Source organism: Dama dama, chromosome 30 (assembly GCF_033118175.1).
Source record: "Dama dama isolate Ldn47 chromosome 30, ASM3311817v1, whole genome shotgun sequence".
NCBI classification, from domain to species: domain Eukaryota; kingdom Metazoa; phylum Chordata; class Mammalia; order Artiodactyla; family Cervidae; genus Dama; species Dama dama.
This window is the reverse complement of record NC_083710.1, coordinates 52,895,627-52,902,366: the sequence shown is the minus strand read 5'-3', so window position 1 is coordinate 52,902,366 and position 6,740 is coordinate 52,895,627. Positions and strand designations below refer to the sequence as shown.

Below are 6,740 nucleotides of genomic sequence, written 5' to 3'. Positions count from 1 at the left end.
GCCACTGCTGAGTTTTCCAAATTTGCTGACATATTGAGTGCAGCACTTTCACAGCATCATCTTCCAGGATCTGAAATAGCTCAACTGGAATTCCATCACCTCCACTAGCTTTGTTCGTAGTGATGCTTCCTAAGGCCCACTTGACTTCACATTCCAGGATGTCTGGCTCTAGGTGAGTGATCACGCCATTGTGATTATCTGGGTCGTGAAGATCTTTTTTGTACAGTTCTTCTGTGTATTCTTGCCACCTCTTCTTAATATCTTCTGCTTCTGTTAGGTCCATACCATTTCTGTCCTTTATCGAACCCATCTTTGCCTGAAATGTTCCCTTGATATCTCTCATTTTCTTGAAGACATCTCTCGTCTTTCCCATTCTGTTGTTTTTCTCTATTTCTTTGCATTGATCGCTAAGGAAGGCTTTCTAATCTCTCCTTGCTGTCTCTGCATTCAGATGGGAATATCTTTCCTTTTCTCCTTTGCGTTTTGCTTCTCTTCTTTTCACAGCTATTTGTAAGGCCTCCTTAGACAACCATTTTGCCTTTTTGCATTTCTTTTCTTTGGAGATGGTCTTGATCCCTGTGTCCTATACAATGTCATGAATCTCTGTCCATAGTTCATCAGGCACTCTGTCTATCAGATCTGTTCCCTTAAATCTATTTCTCACTTCCAGTGTATAGTCATAAGATTTGATTTAGGTCATACGTGAATGGTCTAGTGGTTTTCCCTACTTTCTTCAATTTAAGTCTGAATGTGGCAATAAGGAGTTCATGATCTGAGCCACAGTCAGCTCCCGGTCTTGTTTTTGCTGACTGTATAGAGCTTCTCCATTTTTGGCTGCAAAGAATATAATCAATCTGATTTCTGTGTTGACCATTTGGTGATGTCCATGTGTAGAGTCTTCTCTTGTGCTGTTGGAAGAGGGTGTTTGCTATGACCAGTGCATTTTGTTGGCAGAACTCTATTAGCCTTAGCCCTGCTTCATTCTGTACTCCAAGGCCAAATTTGTCTGTCACTCCAGGTGTTTCTTGACTTCCTACTTTTGCATTTCCATCCCCTATAATGAAAAGGACATCTTTTTTGTGTGTTAGTTCTGAAAGGTCTTGCAGGTCTTCATAGAACCGTTCAACTTCAGCTTCTTCAGTGTTACTGGTTGGGGCATGGGCTTGGATTACCATGATATTAAATGGTTTGCCTTGGAAACGAACAGAGATCATTCTGTCGTTTTTGAGACTGCATCCCAGTACTGCATTTCAGACTATTTTGTTGACCATGATGGCTACTCCATTTCTTCCAAGGGATTGCTGCCCACAGTACAAGATATAATGGTCATCTGAGTTAAATTCACCCATTCCTGTCCATTTTAGTTTGCTGATTCCTAGAATGTCGACATTCACTCTTGCCATCTCCTGTTTGACCACTTCCAATTGGCCTTGATTCATGGACCTAACATTCCAGGTTGCTATACAATATTGCTCTTTACAGCATCGGACCTTGCTTCTATCACCAGTGACATCCACAACTGGGTATTGTTTTTTCTTTGGCTCCATCCCTTCATTTTTTCTGGAGTTATTTCTCCACTGATATCCAGTAGCATATTGGGCACTTACTGACCTGGGGAGTTCATCTTTCAGTATCCTATCATTTTGCCTTTTCATGCTGTTCATGGGGTTCTCAAGGCAAGAATACTGAAGTGGTTTGCCATTCCCTTCTCCAGTGGACCACATTCTGTCAGACCTCTCCACCATGACCCATCCTTCTTGGGTGGCCCCACATGGCATGGCTTAGTTTCATTGAGTTAGACAAGACTGTGGTCCATGTGGTCAGATTGGCTAGTTTTCTGTGATTGTGGTTTTAGTGTGTCTGCCCTTTGATGCCCTCTCGCAACACCTACCGTCTTACTTGGGTTTCTGTTACCTTGGATGTAGGGTACCTCTTTATAGCTGCTCCAGCAAAGCACAGCTGCTGCTCCTTACCTTGGATGTGGGGTTGCTCCTCTTGCTGCTGCCCTCTCAATTACCCTATTGATGAGTTGCTAAATCGTGTCTGACTCTTTGTGACCCCATGGACTGCAGCATGCTAGGCTTCCCTGTTCTTCACTATCAGTTCAGCTAGTTTCTTTTCTTTTTTAAGGTTTATTTAATTGTCTAATTTATTTTTGGTTGTGCTGGATCTTTGTTGCTGTGTGAGGACTTTAGTTGCAGTGAGTGGGGGCTACCCTTCCTTGCGGTGTGCGGGCTTCTCATTGTGGTGGCTTCTCTAGTTGCAGAGTATGGGCTCTAGATTGAGGGTTCAGTGGTTGGGGTACATGGATTTAGTAGCTCCACAGCATGTGGGGTCTTCCTGAACCAGGGATCCAACCCACATTCCCGGCATGGGCAGGCAGAATCCTAACCTCTAGACCATCAGGGAAGCCCTCTTGGTCAGCTAGTTTCTTCTTAGCTGTTTTCTCTAGTATAGTATCTGTTTGAGTACAACCTGTACAGATATGAGTAATGGCCCTTGTTTGAATCAAAATTCTCCTACTTACAAAGCATGACCCTAAAAAAAAATCTTAATGTTTGTATGACTCAGTTTTCATATTTGTAAAGTGAGGATAATAATAGTTATCTCATATGATTTTTGTGAGGAACCTTGGTGCAGAATTGAATATTCAACAGATGATGGCTATTATTATTACTTTATTTTTAGATCCATGCATAATAAACTTGTGACAATGGCTGTTTCCCGAAAGAAATGTGTATCTGGGGAAGGGAGTGGAAGGGAGACTTACATTTTGGTGTATTTATCTATTTATACTTTTCAAACTTTCTACCCTCTATATACATTACCAGTTCAAAATTAAGATTGGTTTAAAACTATTACATGTATATTTGTTCACCTTAATCTCTATTATATTAGTGGCTTGAGTGATGCATTTTAAAATCAGCAAGGAAAATGTGGAATAACTTCCCATGATAGATTTAAAATAGATTTATTTTTAAGCTTTTTAGGGACCATTAGAAATACTAATTAAAAAGGATGCATTTTTACAGGGGACAATTTTATTGCAGCATCAATAACATCAGTGTAAATCCACATAATTCTGAAGAACATAAATGTGAAATTTCACTCAATAATAAAAGAGTACATAGTGCAGGAAGTGATTAATCTCTCCATAATAATATCCTCATTCAAATAGTATTTCGTAACTTGTGCTTGACTTCATATGTTTGGCTGGTGTGGAGCTGTCTGTTCTGAAAATGTGCATTAAAACAAATGTTCATTTTTAACCCTATGTTTCTTTCTTTTCATCCCTCAAATGGTTTTTATGATAACAAGAGTTTTTCAGACCACTTGAGGCACTTCTGAATTATGCAGTAAGACAAAAATGGGTATTATAAAATTATCCCAGCCTTATGGTAGAAGAAAAAAACTGTTTCCTCTGCAGAAATTTTTAACTTCTGAAACTGATTCTGTTCTTTGGCATTCAAGAGAGCTCTAAACATGTTCATTCACCAGACTTCATTAATCACCTTCTGTGTGCCAAGCACTGTGCAATTGATTAGCAATCTTTTGCTATTCATTGTGTTCATTTTCTACAACATTATTCTCATTACTCACTTATTTGATGCCTCAATTACCTAATTAAAAATGTTGCTTTTATAATTCTTGCCATCCATTTATCTATCAAGAGCATTAAGAAGTAGCACTAGTATTTGGGGTGTTAGTTAGTTCACTCGCTCAGTCGTGTCTGACTCTTTGCGACCCCATGAATCGCAGCACGCCAGGCCTCCCTGTCCATCATCAACTCCCGGAGTTTACTCAAACTCATGCCCATCGAGTCAGTGATGCCATCCAGCCATCTCATCCTCTGTCGTCCCCTTCTCCTCCTGCCCCCAATCCCTCCAAGCATCAGGGTCTTTTCAAATGAATCAGCTCTTCGCATGAGGTGGACAAAGTACTGGAGTTTCAGCTTCAGCATCAGTCTTTCCAATGAACACCCAGGACTGATCTCCTTTAGGATGGACTGGTTAGATCTCCAAGGGACTCTCAAGAGTCTTCTCCAACACCACAGTTCAAAAGCATCAATTTTTAAGCACTCAGCTTTCTTCACAGTCCAACTCTCACATCCATACATGACCACTGGAAAAACCATAGCCTTGACCAGACGGACCTTTGTTGTCAAAGTAATGTCTCTGCTTTTTAATATGCTATCTAGGTTGGTCATAACTTTCCTTCCAAGTAAATGAATAATTATCTCAATTTTTGTGAAGACATCTTAAACAATGTTAAAAGACAAGGTGCAGTTAATTTCTTTGACTATTCCATGACTGTTTGGAAAAAACAACAAGAACTGTATTCTTTCTGTCATGTTCCAAAAAGATAATGATAAACTGGGAGAAATATAGAAAATGTAAGTTGAACAAAATTTTATGCTTCCTAATATGGGGAGATTCTATGATTTGGCCCTAATTTAAAAAATAGACAAAAAATATGATCACCAAATCCTCTAAAACAACACAGATGCTCAGTAGATATGTAAATGTTCTTCCTTGCTATTCCTTTCTGTTGTTTTCCTATTCCTTATTTTCCTGATTTCTAGACTTAACTTTATTCCTTCTTTACTTATTATTTCCTTGAGTTTTCCATAACATTTTTTTCTAGTTTTTTTTTAAGTTGAAATCTTAGTTCATTTATTTTCATTCATTGTCTATTTTTTATTTTGATAAGTATACTTTAATTGGGCTTCCCTGGTAGCTCAGATGGTAAAGTGTCTGCCTACAATGTGGAAGACCCGGGTTTGATCCCTGGGTCGGGAAGATCCCCTGGAGAAGGAAATGGCAACCCACTCCAGTATTCTTGCCTGGAAAATCCCATGGACTGAAGATCCTGGTAGGCTACAGTCCATGGGGTTGCAAAGAGTTGGACACGACTGAGCGACTTCACTAATACTTTAGTCAATACATTTATCTTTATTCTATAAGTTTTGACAGACAATTCTTTTTTAAACTTAATTCTATACATTTAAAATTTTCTTTTTAACCAGGATTATTCAATGCCATGTTTCTTACTTTCCAGATATATGGATTTATAAACCTTTGTTCTCAATTTCTAATTAACTTGAAAACTAATCAGAAAACATATTGTATATAATAGCAATCCTTTGGAATTTATGGGCTTCCTGGGTGATGCGGTTCATACCCATTTTTTAGCTACTTTCACGGGTGTTTTATAAAAAAATTTGTATTATCTATTCATTTATTCATTACATATATTTAAACTGTAAATCATATTATTAAAATTTATAAATTTGTTTATATTTAGTTTATTTAACCTTATAGTATCTGAGAATGATTTGTTAAAATCACTATTTTTTTTCTGTCATTATTTTTGTTGCTGTTTTTTTTGTATCTAACAGCAATTTAGGGTGTAAATGTTTAAGTATAATATCATCTTCTTAATACTTATAATGGCAGGTATTTCTTCATGACCCCCTTCATTACATTAAATTCTATTTAATCTGACACTGAAACCACAACCCTGATTTTCTTTTCATTCATGTATGCCTAGTATATTTTCTTCTATTTATTTTCAATTGTTTGTATATCCTTTTGTTTTAAAGGTGATTCTGTAGACAACATATTTCTGGACCTTTAAGTCTTTATCTTTTGATCTATTATAGTAACTAACTTACATTTACTATAATTACTGTATGGAGTTACTGTAGCCATACTATTTTAAGTTTCCTAATTACCACACTTTTATTTTGTTTCCTTTCTCATCTTTTTCTCTTAAAATTCCCTTTCCTTTCCTACTAGATAGATCAATATTCTACTGACTTGAAAACCATACTTTTTATATCTCGTTTTCTAGTAACTGTCCTTTATTTATTTCCTCTCTCTTCATCTCCATCTCCCAAATTTGGGAAAACTTTTGTTTTTTTTTCCAGTATGAAGAGCAACAGAAACTGACTCTGAGAGCACATAATATTCAAAACCTTTTGCCTTTGCCAGGTTCTTAGCTTTCTAAACCTGAAAGCTAAGAATGGATTCCTTTCTTCTCTGTATTCTGCTGTGTCATCGTTTTCCTGAATAAGCAATACTTCGGTTGCCTGGGTTGGAAAAGGTCACAGGGAACAATAAGGGGAAGGCCCTGATAGTATCTGAAATTGTTATTCAGTCATAAACACTGGTGCTCTGCTTACTATCTCCAGTCAAAATCTACCACAATTTTGGAAAAGAATTCTGTTATTTTCTAGTATTTTTAATTAGCTGATGGATATAATTTTAGTACATATAGCTGAAAGTAGCTAATTGGATCATTTTGGCATATCGCCTCTGTGATATTAAAAATCCCCTCTTCAACTTTAGATTCTTAAATTCTCATTTGCCATTTATTCAATTCATTTATTCACTCAATATTTCAGTTCAGTTCAGTTCAGTTGCTAAGTTGTGTCTAGCTCTTTGTGACCCCATGAACCACAGCACTCCAGGCCTCCTTGTCCATCACCAACTCCTGCAGTTTACTCAAACTCATGTCTAATGAGTCAGTGATGCCATCCAATCTCATCCTCTGCCGTCCCCTTCTCCTCCTGCCCTCAATCTTTCCCAGCATTAGGGTCTTCTCAAATGAGTCAGCTCTTCACATGAGGTGGCCCAAGCATTGGAGTTTCAGCTTCAACCTCAGTCCCTCCAATGAACACCCAGGACTGATCTCCTTTAGGATGGACTGGTTGGATCTCCTTGCAGTCCAAGGGACTC

The 6,740-nt window shown here is 37.8% G+C and overlaps 1 pseudogene; it reads right to left on the bottom strand.

Moving 5' to 3' along the window:
- Positions 1-409: 409 nt before the first annotated feature.
- Positions 410-1,876, bottom strand: LOC133049427 (craniofacial development protein 2-like; annotated as a pseudogene).
- Between the last annotated feature and the right edge of the window lie 4,864 nt (positions 1,877-6,740).